This window comes from Staurois parvus, unplaced genomic scaffold (assembly GCF_062004578.1).
Source record: "Staurois parvus isolate SC_StPar_1 unplaced genomic scaffold, SC_StPar_1.0 ptg000220l, whole genome shotgun sequence".
NCBI lineage: Eukaryota > Metazoa > Chordata > Amphibia > Anura > Ranidae > Staurois > Staurois parvus.
The window spans coordinates 1,791,658-1,814,019 of record NW_028318016.1 but is presented as its reverse complement, the minus strand read 5'-3'; the positions used below and the strand labels follow the sequence as shown (position 1 = coordinate 1,814,019).

The 22,362-nt window shown below is 38.8% G+C and overlaps 1 protein-coding gene across 1 annotated transcript in view; it reads left to right on the top strand.

The window, feature by feature from the left end:
- Window positions 1–22,362, top strand: part of DOC2B (double C2 domain beta) — a 693,978-nt gene that overhangs the window by 333,432 nt on the left and 338,184 nt on the right. The window lies entirely within an intron of this gene.

The window sequence follows — 22,362 nt, the reverse complement described above, 5'->3', positions numbered from 1 at the left end:
AAGGTTACAAGTATAACATTATGCTGATATTATAATAGATTCTCCTCTGTCTCCAGAGCACTGATCACTTTGATAATAAATGTCCATATTTAAAAATAGTAGAAATGTAACAAACGCCACCTAGTATGTACTGTATAGTTAAAAGGCCATTGTTGTTTCAATGTACCTACATGCAAACAGACAACATAAGCAATCAAAATAATACTAAATGGTCTGGTTAGAAAGATGTCATAATTGATTTTTATTTTCCACACTTCTCTCCATTTGCTGCTGGGATATCACCTGTCTTTTCTCCAGTTTTTAGAAATCTGTCTTGAAAAGTTGTGGTGTGAAAAATAAACAGATCAGTGAAAAACTGTTGACTGACAGTGCTATAGTTGATTTCAACGCTTGCCACCTTTTCATTTGCTACACAATCTGCATCTAAATGTAAAGAATATCATTAACAGAGAGATGCACGAATTAAAAGAACAAAAATACATACTTACCAATCAATCCAATCTTGCATCTGTCCCCCTCAGGATCTAAGACCTAGAACCAAGCAGTTTTCGGTCTTCACTAAACAGAAAGTGGTGACTGTCAATCATTGACTTTCTGCTCTGCCCCTCCAGCATTCACCGGAGCACCAGGCTGTACAATGGGTGGGAGCAGCTGGTTCAGCTTCTCAACAGCATGCTGATAAGCTGAGCCAGCTACCGGTCAGGCATCTGGGTGGATCCAGACATTATTGTTGGGATCTCTACAGAGCATGGACTGGCTCTGTGACATCAGCAGGCGTTAGCCTGCTCTCAGCTGAATCTGGGTGACAAGAGTACAGAAATAAGTGCACTCCTGTGACCCAGAAGAGAAGTATGACAAAAAGAGCCTTGGCTATACTTCTCCTTAAAATCAAATACTGGTAAAGCGCTTCCAATATGACATAACAAATCAAATATCATATAACCTCATACCATATCCCTTTATCATAAGCAGATCCCCCCAGTATTCAGTATAATTTTGTGAATGCGCAAATAAATATATATATATATATATATATATATATATATATATATATATATATATATATATATACACAGTATAGCTGTTATAGCATAAAAAAAACAAAAGTCCCATACACCAACCAATCTTCATTTAATCTTCAATCGATATATTAATTCTTGTCAGAACAACAATATGACTTTTTTCAGCATGAACAAACACCACTGTACCCTTCACCACACCTCATGGGTATCTCCTCACCTTATATCATGGACCCCACTGCAAAAGGAGGATCAATTGCGCTTTTATATTAGAGACCACAATCTTCATCAGCTTTCACCTGGTCATTACCAATCTCTCAGGAATAGATATACTAAAAGGAAGCAAAGACACATCAAATGGTGCACACTGCTAGTTTATTTCCATAAGAAAGTTAAAATTCCACTCACATGTTAAATAGTTCATAGAGGCATGTCACAGGCTATTAGCATACTCGACTTTCCAAAATGGCATCTAAGCTTCCCCCAGCATGATGAGGTCACTGCCTGCGTGACGCGTTGCGCCCTAGTTGGCTTTCTCAAAAGCTAAGGCTGGTCAACAACGCTACGCTCCTATATATCTACTGCATCCTGATTGACATAGCAGCCTTCTACCACACCCCTGCCGCCATCTTTGTGGAGACCACATGCTGCTCACAAACTAACATCTAACCAAAGATAATCACTAGTTAAGAAATAAGGCCGGTTCCAATCAGAATGTCATTCCTTAGTTTTTATGGCAAATGAACAAAGGTGAAATGTCATCTGATAAGTAGCCGAATACTTCTCCTTTCTAGTGGTTAAAATGCAAGACATTTTCACTGCACTGAATTCCCTGCATTAAGGTAAAATATGTACCCCAAATATTTACCTGGATCCTTACTTGATCCAGCACTGTGCCTGTCTGTAAAGGTTCTCTCCTTTCTTTCCCTGCATTCACAGGACACAGAGGCAGCAGCAGGTGCCATTGGCTTCTGCTGCTGTCAGTCAAATCCTGTAAGCAGGGAGCAGGGGGGCAGGGCAGGGGAAAAAGTTCACTTTGAAAAGTGACTATGCACTGTGATTAGTAAATATGATAACACTATGATTACCTAATCGTGTGCAAGGAACATGTTTTTCAAAAATCAGTTTTTTGCTTACTAAGCTCAGTAAGCATTTGCGTTGAAAGTAAACATTAAATCTTCTGAGTGAACAATCTGTACCTTTTCAGTAATGTAAACCCTATATTCGGTATGCCTAAATTACATTACAGGACACAGAGGCAGCAGTGGGAGCCATTGGCTTCTGCTGCTGTAAATCAAAATCTGTGAGCAGAGAGTGGGGGGCAGGGCTGAGCTGCTCTGTGAGTGTCTATGGACATGATTGCGAGCCCACAGGTGTGCTACTATAGCAAGCAGCTTACTGTAGTGACACACACAGAACAGGAGGCACTGGTGGGGGACCCCATAAGAGGAGGTTTGGGGCAGCTCTGTGCAATACCATTGCACAGAACAGGTACATATAGCATGTTTGTTTGTTAATTTAGAAAAAAATATTTTAGCCTTTATAACCACTTTAATAAAGGCAAATGAAGTAAAAAGAATTAATATGCTAAATGCTATCATTACATAATGATTAATATAATTATATAATTGCAAATGGTATATATATTTAGATTATTTACATACTATTATTAGAATACAGTATTAATCATAATTACACTATATATTGCTTTTTTGCTCTACTTCCTAGTTCCATAGGGGGTAGACCCGAAGTCTATTTAGCAGACTCTCCTTCAAATGGCTGCAGTTGGTATCAGTGCTTTTATCTTGACTCAGGATTATAAAAGTTGCTGAGACACATATAGGACTCCCTTAAGAAGTTTTTACTTCTTAGCCAGGCATTACTCCTGATTAATGCATAGTCTTCTACAGTAGAATGCTGAATGGTAAGGGGAGCTGTAAAATAGTCATTATCTTTAAAAACTATGGCTATCCTCCAAGCACTTTGCATTAGCTACAACTTTAAATATTGTTGGCGTAACTATTACCAACTACCTTAGCTGAAAAAAATAGGCTGTGATTAAACTCTACTTTTTCTAATTAACACTTAAGTAAATTCCTGTCTAATTAAAGCGGATCATTATGGTTTTGAAAAAGTAATTACAAACTGCTCTTCCCTAATCACCTGTCTGTTTGCTCTTACTAACTAGACCCCATCCAGTTATATTTATGAAACATTCATTTTGAAGTTCCAACAAGATGTAGTAGATACAATGGAATTCCTATACCCAAGAACATTACACATAAGCATCATATTTATGTAAAATATCATATTTGTATAATAAATGATGCCCAGGATTGTTGTAAGTCAGGAATAAGGACATTCTCTGTGTTTTAGGATGGCTTCAATAATTATATTGTAATCACATTGTTTGAATGTGCACATTATTTCAGAGCAATTGGAGTGATTTATTATAGGAACACAGATTGTTAACATAGAAAAGTGAAAGCTCACTTTGAAATGTGAACATGCACTGTGAATAAGGTAACACTGTGTTCACTGTTATTACCCAATCATGTGCAAGAAAAATTAAAAATGTCTGTTCACTGTGCTGCTCTAAATTGCCCATGTGTTGTTGTCTACTGGCTAACTGTTTTGGGGTGCAACTCAAAATGAATGGCAGCACAATACCACAAAATCCAGGTCAAGGACAGCTCTGAGTTTTCAAATAAGCCAGTCTCTGCACAATAACAAAACAATTTGAGATTAAATCTGGAATATATTTTCCACATCTACATTTACAAGCCACATTCATCTAACAGAACATTTCCATGTATATAATACATATATTAGTTCATTCATGTTATCATTTAATTCAAGGTTTTATAGAGAGTAGGTATTCAGACGTTGCAAAAGAATGGTTTGTTGGATTAACTTATAAACATGCAGAGGAGTGACTCTATTAGCTTAAAAACTATTTCCGTTATGTCGATTTTTAAAGTTTTTTTTTTCTTTTTTTTTAAAGCATCTAAAGGCTTTTCATCTATCTTTTTTCTATAAAAAAATTATAAACGTACTCTTTTTGAATCGAATAGCAAATAGTAACAGCGATTTTTATATAGCTGTAAATGCAGCAGACAAATTGGTGAACTTCAAAGGCAACTTTAGAAAAAAAAATAAATTGCTTTGGAATAGTATAAATTCTCCTATTCATGGTTATTAATTTCAGGCCATCTTTTTCTTCTTCAAATGTTTTATCAGAGTTTTAGCTTCAAGCCAGTGTGGATTTTACAGCAACTTCTGTTTTAGGTCATTTCTTACAGTATTTCTAGAAGTCATGTTTTCCTCAGAACTGAATGAAGGAACGTGATTCAGTAATGCAAATTGTAAAGATGTTATAAATACAAAACTTGTTCTTGAAATTCAACACCATTTGTGATAGATCTGCTCCAAGTCCCGTGTCTCCATCCAATTGCTTGGATTTATCTTATGTTCAAAGCTGAAATCCAGACAAACCACTAAATACACAGATGAAATACATAAAAGGGAGATTTACCTGCCAAAGGATTTGTATTTCTTTACATTCTTTCCAGATATAAATGGCTCTGCCCCACACTACAACCAGCCTGGTGACTTGAATTTTCTCTGCAGTGTAGTAATACAACTAGGTTTGGTCCCCGCCATCAGCCTGTAACTGGACAATAAAAGATGAAAGAAAAAGTTCATTTTGAAAAGTGACTATGCACTGTGATTAGAATATATGGTAACACTATGATTACCCAATTGTGTGCAAGGAACATTAAAAAAAAATCTGTTTCTTGCTTAATAAACTCAGTGAGCATTCACTTTGGAAAGTAAGCATTCAATTTGCTGAGTGAACAATCTATACCTTTTCAATAATTTAAACCCTACATTTGGTATGCCTAAATTACATTCATACTTATTGCACCCCAGAAGAAGACAGGGACCCTTGTCAAAGTTGTCTTGTCTGAAGTGCATCAGAATTGTATTCATGGTTATGCTGGTTAACATATGTTTTATTTCAGAGACAAAAGCCAAACAAAATAGAGTAAACCAGAATCATAAAAGATCAAGGAAATACACATATAGATTTGTGCTCAAAAGTTTGTATACCCTGACAGAAATCGTGAAATGCTGTCATTGATATTGCAAATATGACCGATCATGCCAAAAACTGTCTTTTGTTTAAGGATAATGATAATATTAAGCCATTTATTATCACATAGTTCTTTGGCTCCTTTTTAAATCATAATGATAACCAGAAATATCCCAAATGGTCCTAATCAAAAGTTTACATACCCTAGAATGTTTGGCTTTGGTACAGACACACATGGTGACACATACACAGGTTAAAATGACAATTAAAGGTTAATTTCATTTAAATTGCAATTAGTGTCTGTGTATAAATAGTCAGTGAGTTTTTTAGCACACAAAAAAAACTGTCAAAAGACCTGTGTAACAAGTTAATGAAACTTTCTAAAGACGGAAAAGGATATAACAAGATATCCAAAGCCTTGAATATGCCAGTCAAAACCGTTCAATCAATATATCTTGATACCAAGCCTAGGTTAGATAGACCAAGAAAGGTTGCAGCCATAACTGCCAATAGAATTGTTCGGAATACAAAGAAAAACCCACAGGTAAACTCAGGATAAATACAGGCTCTGGAAAAAGACAGTGTGGTTGTTTCAAGGAGCACAATACGACGATACCTGAACAAAAATGAGCTGCAGAAAAAAGACTTTTGTAAGGGATTTCCAGCAAGAAGAATCGCTATTGGGAATGCGCATGCGCATAGGAATTCCCGCAGAATTGCCGGTTGTGCGCATGCGTGCAGGAATGGGCAATTGCGCACGCGCGCGTGCACATGCACGGCGAAGATTGGCGCCAGACGGCCCATTTAAGGAGTGCCTCTGCTCATGTTCAGTGCTGACTGGTCTTCAGCTCCCCCCGTGTCCTGCTTGTTCCTGTACAATTCCTTCGTTACCAACCCGGCTTGTTCCTGACCTGACTTCGATTAGTCTCCTGATACTGGTTCCTGACTTCAGCTCTGCTCCTGACTTTAGCTTTTCCTTCTGATTCTGTACCGCACTGCCCGACTGTTGATGACCCTGGCTATCCCATGACTCTGCTCCAGTCTCTTGTCCTCACTACCTACCTTGCTCTGCTGCACGCCTGGCAATCCACAAAACCTGCTCTGCCTATTACTACGGTGTCCTAATCAGAGGATCATCCGCCTTCCAAGGTCATCATCTGCAAGAGCTGCAAACAACAACCACTGGCGCTCTTGTCCCCCTGGTCCCTAGACTCCCTCTGTTCCAACATCAGCAGGGTCAGGGCTAGTGACACAAGTGAGGCTGACCTCATCAATTCAGTCTCCCATCAGGTAGGTGACACCTTTACTGTGCAATGCTACAAAAAAGCTTGGTTGCAATGTGCCTAACAACACCTTCACACACTTCACAGCTTCTGACACACTGTAATCTGGATTGAACAGACCAAGATAGAGCTTTGTGGTCACAACCATAAGCGCTATGTTTGGAAAGGGGTCAACAAGGCCTAAGGCAAGAATACCATTCCCACTGTGAAATATGGTGGTGGCTCACTGATGTTTTGGGGATATGTGAACTCTAAAAGCATAGGGAATCTTGTGAAACTTGATGGCAAGATTAATGGAGCATGTTATCAGAAATTACTGGCAGATAATTTAGATTCTTCTGCGCGAAAGCTGCCCATAGGACTCTCTTAGACTTTCTACCACGACACTGACCCTAAGCACAAGGCCAAGTTGACCCTTCAGTGCTTACAGCACAAAAAGGTGAATATTCTGGAGTGGCCATCACAGTCTCCTGACCTAAAATCATCAAGCCACTCTGTGGAGATCTCAAACGTGTGGTTCATGCAAGATGACTAAAGACTTGGAGGCATTTTGGCAAGACAAATGGACAGCTATACCACCTGCAAGAATTTGGGGCCTCATAGACAACTATTACAAAAGACTGCATGCTGTCATTGATGCTGAAGGGGGCAATACACAATATAAAGAACTAAGGATAGGCAGACCTTTGGACGTGTAATTTCAGTTGTTTACTTGTTGCAATGTTTTGTTTTGTGGTTGTGCAATTCTGTTATGACCTACAGTTGAATATGAATCCCATAAGAAATAACAGAAAGTTGTTTCGCCTGTTTTCTTTAAAAATGGTACATACAGTAATGTATATTATCAGGGTATAAACATTTTTTATCACAACTATACATTTATTAAAATTAAAATTACATGTCTTAAAAGATAAGGGCACTTTAAAACAAAGTGCGCTTATTCTTTTTGCCCCTTTGCCCTGATGCACAGCTACCGAGACCCAATGCACGTGGCCTCCAGGGATTGTTTACACTAATTGCTGCAAGTCTTTTCTCTTCCAGCAAGGAGAACAGATAAACGACCGCCGCAGAAGTCTATAGGGCTGTAATGCGCACGTGTGGCTAGGAGAGAGAGGACTTGCAACACTGAAGGCCACGGGCCTCAGATCTCCCTAAGAATGCATTTGTGAAGGGGGAGGTTTGGTTAGTTCAGATCAGAACAAAAGCCTGACAGATTTAGTTTTCTTTTGGTGGCATTTAAAAACCGCTGTTTTTAATGTTTTACAATAAAGAGATAAAAAAATCTAAATATTAAAAAAAATAATGTTTACCTTAATTTCTGTTATAAAAGATAGCAAATAGAAATACCAGGAAAGTATGAAAACCCCCCAAAAGGGCCCTTTTTGAAAAACAGACAGACCAAGGTGATCTCATTTTATGGCGCAGATGGATCAAGGATGAAGGGTTAATGTACAGGTCACACACAGTGGGAGGATGGAGATGAAAGGTTGATGTTTAGATCTGTAGGATTCAGGAGATGAGGGGTGAATATTCAGGTCAGACCAAGATAGAATGGGGATGATATATACTGTAGAAGGATGAATGAGCACTGGTACTGGATTACACTGTTTGTGGTACTGGATGTTACTGGCACTACCAGGGTAGTTTGAAAAGTTCACAGTCTGATTCGGAAGGAGTGACCACACAGACATGAAACTTTATCACCGCACCAAGCCACTCTTCCAGATGTTCAGTGATGAAAATGGTGCATACACGCTATACAGTTTGCTGTGCTCTTTGAAAACAGTTGGCACCCCGGAAGTCAAATTGAAAATGGAGAAAGTGGAAGAAGAAGGCTTGGAGTGTTCCATCCATGGGCAAAGTGAGGACAACAGTCTTCTGCACTGCTGCTGCACACCCTTGGAATCCCAGAACACTGTTGCCATCACTTTGCCTGCTGGTGGAACACTCTCTTTCTTTTAACACATTCATCTTGTAGCCTCCCTGGCGGTATTCCCGAGTGTAGCTCGGGGTAAAGTTTCAGCACCGCAAGCGGTAACCCCGAGCTACACTCGGGCTTACCATGTGGCGCTGCTCTGGGATCCCAGTATCACTTACCTTTCCTGCGCTCCCGCGATGTCCCTCCTGCAGCGTCCCCTGTAAAGTCATCCGGCGGATGCCGGCATCTGTCATCTGGGTTCCGTTCCCTGCGGCGTCGGGACGTACGGGGGACGGAACTGGCGGGAAATTTGAAAATGACAAAAAGTGACATTCACTGAATACACTAAAATCACATAGTAAAACATTACTGTATCAAAGCATTTCACATACATTTTGTCCCTAATGCTTTGTTCTGTGCCCTGCCTGCATTTTTACTGTTCTTTCTGCCTGGAAACTGAGAAATGTCCATGGCATCCAAAAAGCGTCCCTTTAGGTCAAAAGCGATTTTAGACCAGCTAGAGAACAGCGATAGTAAATTAGAACCACTTGCAGAATTGAGTGATAATGATTAGTGGGGAAATTCATCATCAGACACTGAAAACGATTTTGCGAACTTGGCGCTCTATTTCAAATTTCAGTGTTTTTGGTTTGATTACATTATTGAATTAAATTTATTATTATATTATTATTTTTTATGATTATTTATTAAATTAAAATTTTATCCTACCCGGGATGTTTACTAGACTCTTGTTCGGACAGATTTCAGTGAGTTATTACTAAGAATTACAGGCCTACAATATAAAACGCCAAATTTCCATGCAAAATAATGGTACCGCTTTCAGCACCAAAAATCTGAAATAATCATACCGCCAGGGAGGTTAAAGCCACTCTGTCACTAATATAAAACTGATAATAAATGTGACCTCTGAAAATAGAAAATTAACTGTTACTTCTCTCATTGCCCACACCGCCAAATGCAATTGTTTGTAATAAAAGAAAAATTTCTGCCCAAAGACTACTCATAAGTAGAAACATCCAGGGGTGTCATTCTCCTGATTCCCCCCTGGACTTATTGTTTCTTCCTATTGACCACCACATACCTTGCCAAACATGAATTTATTGTTTATTAGTATATTATATTATTGTATATTGTATATTATATTAGTGTTTGTTAAATATATTTTTTAAATGCACATGTGAAGAATAATTTGTTTAGGGTTCGTTCACATCATGGTGCAGATACGTCATTTTTTTTTGCACACGTTCGGCAAAGACACAACAAAATGAATTGTTCTCTTTGTGCTCTGTTCACACCACAACACTGGTATCACATGCAGATTATTTCTGCGTAGGAATCTGCAACATGTATAAAACTCATTGGAGCATGCATGAAAACTGATGTAAACTGATGTCTCTGCAAGTGAAATCTGTGCGTCCATTTCTATCAGTTTTCATGCATGTATGCTGTGAACGAGCCCTTAAAGGTTTCTAGCTCGCAGCCCAGTTTCAGTGTACTCTGGAGTGCAACACTGGCCCCATTAATTTATTTGGTACCAAAGGTAGCCATAAGTAGAGATGAAATTATAATTTCACTACTACTCTAAAATTTTGACAAAATTAGCCTCAGTCTTCATGCACACTGGGCGTTTTGATAACACTGGTAATGTTAGCTGTGTAAAGTCATGTTAAAACCTGAGTTTTTCAGCTTTTTTTAGCATTTTTGCATTAGCGTTTAGCGGCGTTTTTCTGTTTTTGCGGTTTTTATTGGGCTTTTTTGGGGTCAAAAAAGGCCAGAAATGCTGGTTTGGCTGTTTTACAGCAATTTAGTGCATTTTGCTGCATTTTTCAGCATTAGAGCGTTTTTACAGCTAAAAAAAAACCCTCTAGAAACCCACTAGTCCTGTTTTTTTTCTTCCAGCCAAAAAACGTCCCTGCCAAAAAACGTTGATTACAGTCTATGTGTGCATGGACACATAGGATAACATGCTGGGGGGTTTACTAGCTGTAGAAAAAAATGTCAAAAGCCAAAAACAGCAGCTGTAAAAACGTCCAGTGTGCATGAGAACTCAAGTGTAGCCATTCAGATTGGTCAAAATTTCCTTGAAAAAAAAAAAATTAAGATCACTTTTTTTCTAAGTGATGATGTGTGATCACATGGCTTGATAAAGCAATGTCAATGACAGTTTTGTTTATCAGCAAAGCCATGCAGAGACAACTGCAACTGTGTTTCTCTCTAGAAAAAAGAAATATATAAAATTTGTTTAATATAAAAGAATGTTTTATTGAATGAAAGTACTGGTTTCTGAGATTACTCAAAGTTACAAAATTCTTGGTCCTCCATAAAAGAGACACATTTATTAAGATAACAAGGATCAGTCTTCTTCATCTTCTGAACATGGCTAGGATTTGCATTCCACAATGTAGGAAACAATTGCATACACCCTTTATGGATTCAACAAATAAACTTAGATCATGATAACAGAAAATCTTCAAGTGGTGCTAAAGCCTAAAGGTTTTCATACTTTACTGCGTTCTATGCATTAAGGTATGCATTAACCTTCTGTGTAACAGAATATCTCTCTGTTGCCCCCCCTTCACTTACTTGAGTCCATTCCCAGTCCAGCGCTGTGCATGGGATTAGAGGCTTTCCCTGCTCTGTCACTCCTCCCTGGGCAGATTGATAGCAGCAGGAGCTATTGGCACCCACTGCTGTCAGTCAAATCCTGTGAAGAGGGAGCAGGGGGTGGAGCCTATGTGCCGGGTCTGTGTTAATAGGCGCAGACAGGTTGGTTCGGGAACGAGCCCGCACAAGTGCCCCCATAGGAAGTGGCTTCCTATGGGGGCACTAGTGGAAGAGGAGGAGCCAGGAGAACTGGTGGGGCACCCCAGAAGAGGAGGATTCAGGCTTCCATTGCACAGAGAAGGTAAGCATAACATGTTTATTAGTTAGGAAAAAAAGAAGCTTTAATGTTGCTTTAACCTCTCTCTCTCTGAAACCACCATGTGAAATTCTGCACCACTTGGTCATACTGGGTAGAGTTTACTCATTCCAAAGCATATAAAAGCCTAAACAATATTTGGCAAACACAGTACTCATTGCCGCCTAAAAATTAACCTGCTGATTCATACTGCCTTTCTATACATCCTCCTTCTGACCCAGTACCCCTGTTCTGTCTCCCTCTCTTCTTCAAGCTTCTTTTCCTCTATTCTCCACAGTTGGTCCTTATTTCACCACAAATAAATAGGTAAGGGAGAGGATTTACCATATCCCACAAGACCAATCCTTCTCATGTTTGAATGATCTTAGTAACTTTTCTCCAAATTCCAAAACCTTCCCCAACTGTAAAAGATCTGGCTTCCATTTTTTCCCAGATACAGTTTTATGACTAATCTGAATTTGTTTTATATGTAGAAACATTACGTTATGTGTAATATTTACAATACTGTGAAACTGTTGTAACTTCTTTCTGATGGAATAAACTAAGAATTCAAAAATATTAAAAATACGAGCTATTAACCTGATGTATAATATAGCGCTGTGTAAATTGATGGTGCTATATAAGTACCTATAAGTACCTTCTTTTGTCTCCCTCTCTTCTTCAAGCTTCTTTTCCTCTACTCTACACAGTTGGTCCTTATTTCGCCCCAAATAAATAGGTAATATCCCAAAAGAACAAGCCTTTTCATGTTGCTCCTTATTTCACCCCAAATAAATAGGTAAGGGAAAGGATTAACCGTATCCCACAAGAACAAGCCTTATCATGTTTGACTGATCTTAGTAACTTTTCTCCAAATTCCAAAACCTTCCCCAACTGTAGAAGATCTGGCTTCCATTTTTTTTCCAGATACAGTTTTATGGCTATTCTGAATTTGTTTTATTTTAGAAACATTACATTATGTGTAACATGTACAATACTGTGAGACTGTTGTAACTTCCTTCTGATGGAATTAACAAAATATTAAAAAATACACACTATTACCTCCTTGTGTAATATATATTGTATATTTAAAGTGCTGTGTAAATTGACGGCACTATATAAGTACTATATAATAATAATAATAATAAAAAAAATAATAAATAACCCTCAGAAGTCATTTAAAGACCATTGCACCCTTTACCACTTCTAAAACCCATCTTAATTTTGCTTGTTGCATTGAGGCCAATACATTTCTCCAAAATGGCAAATTTAACAAAAATGTCCTGCAAAAACCTAAAAACTGTCAGTTTTTCCTAGCTGCAGGTGAATTTTTTTTTGTCTGGGGCTAACTTCAAGTTCATTTAATAAGCAGCTGGGGTGCTCATCATCTACACTGGACTGTACATGTGTTTCTGTGATGTCACTGTAAATGGCACCCCTAAATTCTGTTGTGGATCCATGAAACTTCTCCCAGTAGTTAGACATTTTCAACTGTAAAAATAATCAAGACTTTTAATTTTTTTTATTTTCTTTGTAACATTTTGAATTGGCTGTATATGGATTAAAGATTGTTTACCTTGTTTTTATTGTCTCTTAATCCTTTGTGTAAAGAAACAATGGCTTTCTGCAGAAGATTCCTTTGCCACTGTTTAGAAGAATGAGATTTTTTTGCAATTGGCAAGCAACAGCTTCTTATTACAACCTTGAAGTGTTGATTCCCATCCATTAATTCATAGCAGAAAACTTTTATTTATCGATCTAATCAAAACTCATTAAAGTGAGAAGTGTCAGCGCTGGCAGCTATGTGAGTACCTCATGCAGCTGAAGTAGAAATTGCTCCACAGTTAGGCAGTTCCTGCAGGTTTAATTAAAGCTTTAGCTGAATTCATATGGTTGTTCCCTCTGGTTGTGAAATCTCTCTTCTTCGTGAAAACAGTTGGTAGGTGCTTATAGTCGGTTAAGGCATGATTTGTGCTGTCATTTTCTCTACAATCCTAAACAATCAAAAAATGACAAAGGGGAGCGCTGAGGCCTTTGGAAATGCATTGATCCTTATTATGAGGGTATATTCCATTAGAAAGAATTTTTTCAGTACAAGTATGTTTTCAGTTGTTATTTTCTGCTCATATACTGAAATATGCCGGTTATTTCATCAACTAAACTGCAAAAATCTGAAACCATCACAATTACTAAAGTAAGCCAGCAGATGGCAGACCTTTCAAGGACTACTTCATCAAAAATTGAGCATAGTCTACTGCCTCACTGCTTTGCTTTAGGAAAAGGGAATTTCTTACTGAAATCAGCAAGAATGGCTCTTTATTGTACCATGGCCTAAAGGGAAACTAAAAACAATTTTAGCTGGTTAACTAAAGCAATAGAAACTGTTCACTTAGCAAAGTGAATGATAATAAATAAGTGAACTTTGTTAATGTTGTATACCCAAGCACCCAAGCAACTAATTAAAAGATTTATTTACTAGCACATGCTTGCTAGTTTGAAGTGAGCCTAGGTCAGTGTTTCTCAACTCCAGTCCTCATGGACCCCCAACAGGTCATGTTTTCAGGATTTCCCTCAGATGAAACAGCTGTGGTAATTACTAAGGCAGTGAAACTGATCAAATCACCTGTGCAAAATAATGGAAATCCTGAAAACATGACCTGTTGGGGGTCCATGAGGACTGGAGTTGAGAAACACTGGCCTAGGTTAATATTTTCCAAGATCAGTCAACATTCTCATGGCAAAGTTAACAGTTTATGTTCCTTTAATAAATCAACTCCTCTTGACAAAAAATAGAAAATTTGACGGATCACATTTTTACTGACATCCTGAAATATGACAAAAACTCTTCTTATAACCTAGGACAATTGATATTTAATCACTTCCTGGCCACCCTATAGCAGTTTTACTGCTACAGGGTGGCCGCTCTGTGCAAAATGTAAATATATGTGATTTCGTATTTACGCATCATTGGCTCCGCTGTCATTGGCTCCTGAAGATGTCAATCACCAGTTCCCAGCCAGCGATTCATAGCTAGAATTCAGGGATCGGCGGAGCAACTGACAGGGGAGAGATCTGAGTGTAAACAACACAAATCTCTCTCCTGTCAGCGGGGACATGCTGCTTTCTGTCTCTCCCTAGTAAAACAGCACACAGTAAGCACAAAACAGTACACAGTTAACCCTTTGATCGCCCTGATGTTAAACAGTATAAGCAATATCTATACATTAACAATACTCAAAACAAGTAATCTACTTAGTTTTACAATTAAAAACTCAAAACAGAGTGACAAAAGGGAGCATAACTAGGATTGTGAAAGTCCTGAGGCATGCAAGGATAAAAGAAAAATAAGTTCTGCGGCTTGCATAGCACACCATGGTGAACAGTGTATAAGGCCAGATTTTGCCTAGACACTTTATACACTACAAACATATAACACAGTCCTTGTACCCACAAAATACCCCTAATTAGTGTACTACAACTGACAGCCTCACAGACACAAACCTCAAGACAAAGGATCATTTTTAAAATAATTAAATATTTCCATTTCGTATGGTTTTATGTGCACACAGAGTATATAATGTTGTCTGTCTGAACCTATCTTAAAGAGAAATTTCATTAAAACTAGTAACTGTTGAGACAACAGACACCTTGGTCAGGACTATGTAATGTACAACATAATGTTTACAGTACAGGGTTCAGGAGTAAGTAACATACAAAACAACATATAAAGGTGCAGCAGTCAGGATGAACCCTCTGCTTACATCAGAGTCCCCCTACATCTAAGTTCCCAGAGTTACCCCATACATCAGGGTTTCCAGACTTCCCCCATTATCCTCAACATTTCCCTATACATCAGGGTTCTCAGCGTCTCTCCTTACATCAGAGTCTGCAAATTCCCCCTTACATCACTATCCCCCTTCTTATGTCAGAGTCCCCCCTTGCCTCAAAGTCCCCACCATTAATCCATACATCAGGGTGCCTAGATTCCCTTTCTACATCAGTATGCCCCCTTACATCAGAGTTCTAAATGTTTACCCTTTGCAACAGAGCCCCCTCTCTTAAATCAAAGTCTACAGAGTTCCTCTTAAATAAGAGACTTTAGCATTCCCTTTATATCACAGTTTCTATTGTCCCCCATACATTAGGGTTCCCAGAGAACCCCTTATATCAGAGTCCACAGAGTTCTCTTTTAAATCAGAGTCCACAGAATTCCCCCTAAATCGAATTCCATAGCATTCCCTTCAAACATCAGCATCCCCCCCTTTACATCAGAGTCCCACTTACACCAAAGTTCCCCTTTACATCAGAGTTCACATATTTTTATCTGAAATCAAAGTCCCCAGCATTCTCTTCTTGTAATAGAGTTCCCCATGCATTCCCTCCTTACAATCAAGATTCACAGAGCCCCCCTTACATCAGCATCCCCCTTTATAACAGATTAGTCATGATTCACCTTTACACATGTTTCCTCCTAAATCAAAATCCCCAGCATTTCCTCCTTACAATCAAGGTTCTCAGAGTCCTCCTTACATCAGAGTCTGCAGAATTCCGCTTTACATCAGAGTTCACAGAGTTCGTTCTTGCATCATAGTACCCAAGGTTTCCCCTTACTTCAGAGTCCCCAGAGTCCCCTATTACATCAGAGCCTGCAGAGTTCCCCTTTACATCAGAGTCAGCAAAGTTCTCCCTTACATCATAGTCACCAGAGGCCCCCTTTACATCAGAGTTCACAGAGTCCCCCCTTACATCAGATCCTCAATTTCCACATTGCATTAGAGTCAACAGAGTTCACTCTTGCATCAGAGTCTCCAGAGTTCCCCATTGCATCAGAGTGCTCAGAGTCAGCAGCATTCCCCTTTAACAATATATATAAAAAAAACTCCATGCTGTGGAAAAAATTACCACTAATAATAGCTGCCTGCACCCAGATTACTAACCTAAAAAAGGTGGAAATCAATAATGACGGTCAAGAAGAGTTCCCCTTTGCATCAGAGTTCTCCATTATATCAGCGTCCCCAGAGTTTCCCATTGCTTCAGAGTCCGAAAAGTTCCCCCTTACATCAGAGTACATACAACTGTACATGCGTGCATGTACAACTGTACATGCCTATAAAAAATGAATGCAGATGCAATAGCTGCACAGACATAATTTCATGCCTAAATTTGACATGCAGGCAGGAGCGAGTGCATAGATCTGAAAGCAATGGATGCACCTGCATCCACTTCTATGGGCTGCCTGCACGCAGCTCCGAGGTGGATAGACATGCATCAAACATCGGCTTCGCGTGGAGGATGGGACTTAGTGTTTGAATGAGCACTTTCATCAAAGTACCCAGAGTTCTTCTTTACTGCACAGGGGAACTCTGTGGACTCTGATGTGTGGAGATCTCTGATGTAACCCAGATGTAAGGGGGTTCTGGGAACCTTGATGTAAAGGGGCACTGAGAACCCTAATTTAAGGGGTAACGCAGGGAGCTCTGATGAAAGCAGAGGGGAGCTCTGGTGACCAGAGACCCACTTACATCAAAATTTCCCTTTACACCAGAGTTTGCAGAGTTCCCCCTTTGATCAGTGTTCTTCTAATTCCGCCCTGATCTTAGGGTCCCCAGTAGCATTACCATCTAACATCATGTCCATTTCATGCACGCAGGCTGTAGGACACTACAGGAGGACTCAGGCAGGCTGTTGGTCCTCCTCCCCCTCCTTCCCATCTTCTGCAAGCTAGTTGCAGAAAAAGTGCCAATCACCTTGACATCGCTGCAAACCCTCCCAGACCTGCCCCTCTTACCGAGCCCGGCCAGGCTCAAGTGGGTAATAATCATCAGCAATCTGGCAACTGTGCATGCGCACTACAGAGCCACGGAGAAGTCTGCAAATTTATGAGCACTTTCCTCCTGATTATGGACATTTATGGGCAAGAGAAAAACGCCCTTTTTTTACAAACTTTAAATTTATGGATGGTTGGCAACATAGACCCCACTATGTTTGTTGTGATTAGCCATGATATTCTGATTTAGTCCAAACCCTTGCTTGGAGGTTAGCAAACATTCAAACGAAATGGGTGTGTGGCCAAGCCAAACTTCCAGCTGCAAGAGAAGGTGATTTTAGCTTCCCGCTTAGGCAATTTGTTAGGGAGCCGATGGCCAAGGGCATCCTAACAACAAGTGAAACAACCAGTGAATCATCCTTGCCCGGCCCATTCAGCTGTCACGCCTTTTTTTTGTTTTATGCATGGTTTCCCTTTGGACATCCATACCAAACTCTCATCAAGGAAAAGGGTCTGGTAAACAGAATTTTCCAAAAAAAAAGTAAATTTTGCTTTGGTACATGCGCCAAGGACATGTGAAAAGCTCTACAGGTGCATCTATATATAGTGTTTCTTTTCCCCCAGTTGATTCCCTTCAAGTATATCTAAAGCTAAATCTTTTTTGGGGGGGATTAATAAAAACCCGCTCATATTTTTTGTTTGTTTTCCATCATCATTGAGAGATTTCCCTTAACTTCCCTTTTCTGTAGTTACAACAGGAAGTGACAGTTTATCTTTCCAAACTCAGGGAAATTTCCATACTCTTCAGATCCTGCCCAGAGACTCTAGGTAATTAATATGCTTGCTGGGTTTCTGGGCCCCTGGATGTTCCCCCCAGCTGTCACTACTTCTGTCAGCTAGGAGCTGGAATAGTTGGTGCTGGGGAGAATAAGGAGAGCTGGAAGGAGTTGCAGGCCATATTCTGTTAGGTTGCATCAGGACCCATATAACCAGTCATTGTGACCAGTGACTTCAGAATATCTCTGGGCCAATCAAAAGTGGCCCGGAGTCAGCTGACCTAGTACCAGCTGGTAGGTTCAAAATTACATGTTGCCTACTGTATTTATTCTGCAGAGGAGGCTGGCAGCTAGCTGGCACTGGAGGGAGATGAATGCTAGGCTCTTCCTGGAGACTGCTTGCTGACAGGGGACAGGGGAGCACATTTATTTTAGGAGGAAGCAAGATTTGTAAGTACTTTGATGGGCTGGGGTTCTTTGTGGGGTACTATACATGGATGGGACAAAATCTAGGAGGTGATGGAAGTGAGGAGTTGACTGCTGGGTGCACTGCATTTTGAGAGACAATGTCTGTGGGAATACTTTATTAGTAGTGCAAATTCTGGTGCAATATTTATCAGGGATAACATCTGAGAATGTATAAAAAAAGAAGCAACTTTTTAAGGGAACTGTTCATTTAAGGGAAACTGAAAGGGATGCATTGAATGAAAAGCAGTGCATTATTATTATTATATTTAAACGAAAACCTTACTGCGTTATTAACCCTTCCTTACTGTATGTAAAACTACAAAACGTTTTGGCCTTAGATACACTTTAAAGGACAAATACAGTATATTAAAAATTAGCTACAGTACTTACATCTATATGTGGTAAAAGTATATAATGATAATATTTAGTATTTTCACTTATTTCAGTATTTTGTTTATGCCACATGTCTTCATGTTTGTTTATTTCCTCCATTATTCATTTAAATTCCTATTTGTTTCAGGACAGAACAGAAAATTTGCTTTTCACTTGATTAGTTAAGTTGTCAATCTTTACTGAACAATGATGTGAATAGTCACTTAAAATATCCAGTCTTGTGCAGGTGAAATAAGTAAACATGAATTTGCTTCTCTCATAATTGGACAATTGATCAATGGTCATACAAATGCCTGTTTAACCTCTTCCCACCGGCTGTACGCATATATGTGGCCTCTCAGTGTGTGGGCTTTAATGCCAAGAGGCAGCATATCTGTGGCCCTATATATACATCTTTCTGTACTGAGAGTGTGCGCCTTGCATGGTACCAGCACAGTTACAGGCAGAAAGCTTCCAATGCATATTTGCGATCGGGAGCTTTCTAGTTATGTGATCGCTGTGACAATCGCAGAGGTCACATAATCAGAATGCTCACTTCAACCTCCTGGCATTTAGAATCTCTTAAAGGGCTGGGAGGCGGCAGTGGGTTAAAGATTTTCAACTCCTTTTGTAAATCAGCCTCATGAAGATTTTTAACTTCTTAAATCAAGCCATTGAAGTGTGACAAGCTTATGGTATGGAGTGTCTAGAAATGTGTCTGAATCCTAGTACTGTATAGCTTAAAAAAACTAAAGGAAAATATTTATTTTCAGAGATGACATACTGCCAGAGATGACTTTGCATTATTACAGTGTAAAATTAAAACATTTTTGGTGTAACATTTAGACTTGCATTTTGTAATTTATTAAATGTATAAATGTGAAAAATAACCACTATAAAAGCTCTGTGTTCCACTGAATTTACTCAGATTGTCTGTTAAATATCTGCCCTACAGGATAATGCATTAGGGTTTATTTACTAAAACTGGAGAGAGCAATGTCTGGTGCAGCTCTACATAGAAACCAATCAGCCTTCAGGTTTTATTTTTAAACTTTAAAGTGTTTCTAAACCCAGGACCCTGTATTCACTATATCTGGTCTCCCACAGTACACAGAAAATGGAAATGCAATTATTTTAGTAAATGTAAACAGCTAAATACCTTTTCTCATCAGCACTTAGAGCAGTCTTGTGACTTCAGCAGAGCACTGGTTACAGCTTGTAGGAGGGGTTTTCTTTCTGCTCTAGGAGGATGTGAAACCTCTGACCTCTGTCTGGACAGTGCTGATTGGCCTGTGCTGATCACATGCACTCTTTCAAGCAAAAATACCTCTCTAGCAATATACACCAAACTGAGCATGTGCAGAAGGGCTACAGGTTCAGTCTGTCTTATCAGCGTGGACATTTGAACAAGAGGAGGGACAGAGAAGTCAGGATCAAACAGCCTTTTTACACAATGCAGACGATTAATCCCTTAGGTTCCACAGTGAGTGACTGATTTTTCTGTTGTGGGTTAGTAACACTTTAATTGAACAAGCTGAAATTCAAAACTGATTGGCTACCATTCACCGCAGCATTGGATAGCAAGCTCCCATGTGTGATTGTCCACTAACACTGTGATCCCTGAACATATCTTGCTGATCATACACTGATATTCAATGTATAAAATGCGGCCCTAGTTTGCTGCAGGTTATTTTAGTGCATTTAATAGTCATGATATTTATGATAGTCATGCCTACTTTTATTCCAACATGTGCACATGTAAAAGTGCTAACAGCAGTTAGATAGACCCAAAATATTAGATGAAAAAACATTTTTATTTTCAGCATCCAAAGGCTTAGTTGGCAGATGTTTCGAACACTGGCATACATTCCATTGCAAACAACACTTGTTAGTAATTTTAATATTAATATTATTTGAATCAAAACAATCCCTAAACAAAATGAGAAAATTAAACATCTTTTTAGGAAGTACCGATGCACTTGCTTCTTTGAGAAAATAAGATAAATAGTTACTAGCCCTATCTATAATGTATCCATGCATTTAATTCCTTTGGCATAAATTTTACTTTTAATCTTGTTTTTTCTCCTATTTCCTCAAATTGTAATAGCTAAGCAATTCTGGACCAAAGTTAAAAATGGTCAACTCAGTTTCCATTTTGCAATAGTAGCTTTCCTGTTTGTATTAGAAGAAAATTGTTGGCAGTATTTAGAAATTTTAGGCTAAGCTCCTCACTTTAAAAGAACATTGTTTTAATTTGATGGGCAGTTTAGTGGTAGTTCCGTGTGTAGTCAACTGTGATTTAACTTTTTTGTATTTGGTTCTTCATTCAGCGCTTCACAAATTAACCTTTTCTGGCATAAAACGTTTTCATTCTAAAGTGTCTCAAATGAGCTTTTTCCAGTATAAAACATTTTATCATTTGAACAAGTATTTGTCTTACTCTCCTTTTCTTATTATCTTAGCCAATCAAACCCTACGGTAAAAACATATAACTACACTTTATAAAATTATTAATTCCCAAATGTAGCAAAACAAACTCAAATTGATTACCTGTCACTGCACAGAATGTGTTCTTCTACTAAAGCGTGCCTCAGTTGTTTACTTTTTTAGTGAATATACGACAATGTTATAAATTGGTGATGTCTAAGTGCTAAGATTTAACAACCATAATGAAGTTATATATCTTGTTTGTCCGTTCCTTAAACGCAATTCTCTGCCCTGTAAAATTGTTTTACAGAATGTGTGATATAAAAAAACTTGTGTACATTTTCTGGCCAAAGCACTTTATATCTTTAGTATCTGGAAGATATTTCTAAAAAAAGATCTATACATGCACAATATATACCGTGTATACAGCAGCTAAAATAAGTATCAAACACGTCACCATTTTTCTCGGTAAATATATTTCTAAAGGTGCTATTGACATGAAATTTTCACCACATGTCGGTAACAACCTATGCAATCCACACATACAATGGATATAAAAAGTCTACACACCCCTGTTAAAATGTCAGGTTTCTGTGATGTAAAAAAAATTAGACAAAGATAAATAATTTCAGAACTTTTTCCACCTTTAATGTAACCTATAAACTGTACAACTCAGTTGAACAACAAACTGAAATCTTTTAGGTGGAGGGAAGTAAAAATAAAAAACAAAAATAATATGGTTGCATAAGTGTGCACACCCTTAAACTAATACTTTGTTGAAGCACCTTTTGATTTTATTCCAGCACTCAGTCTTTTTGGGTATGAGTCTATCAGCGTGGCACATCTTGACTTGGCAATATTTTCCCACTCTTCCTTGCAAAAACACTCCAAATTTGTCAGATTGTGAGGGTATCTCCTGTGCACAGCCCTCTTCAGATCATCCCACAGATTTTCAATCGGATTCAGGTCACAGCTCTGGCTGGGCCATTCCAAAACTTTAATCTTTTTCTGGTGAAGCCATTCCTTTGTTGATTTGGATGTATGTTTTGGGTCATTGTCATGCTGAAAGATGGAGTTCCTCTTCATGTTCAGCTTTCTAGCAGAAGCCTGAAGGTTTTGTGTCAATATTGACTGGTATTTGGAACTGTTCCTAATTCCCTCTACCTTGACTAAGGCCCCAGTTCCAGCTGAAGAAAAACAGCCCCAAAGAATGATGCTGCCACCACCATGCTTCACTGTGGGTATGGTGTTCTTTTGGTGATGTACGATGTTGTTTTTGTGCCAAACATATCTTTTGGAATTATGGCCAAAAAGTT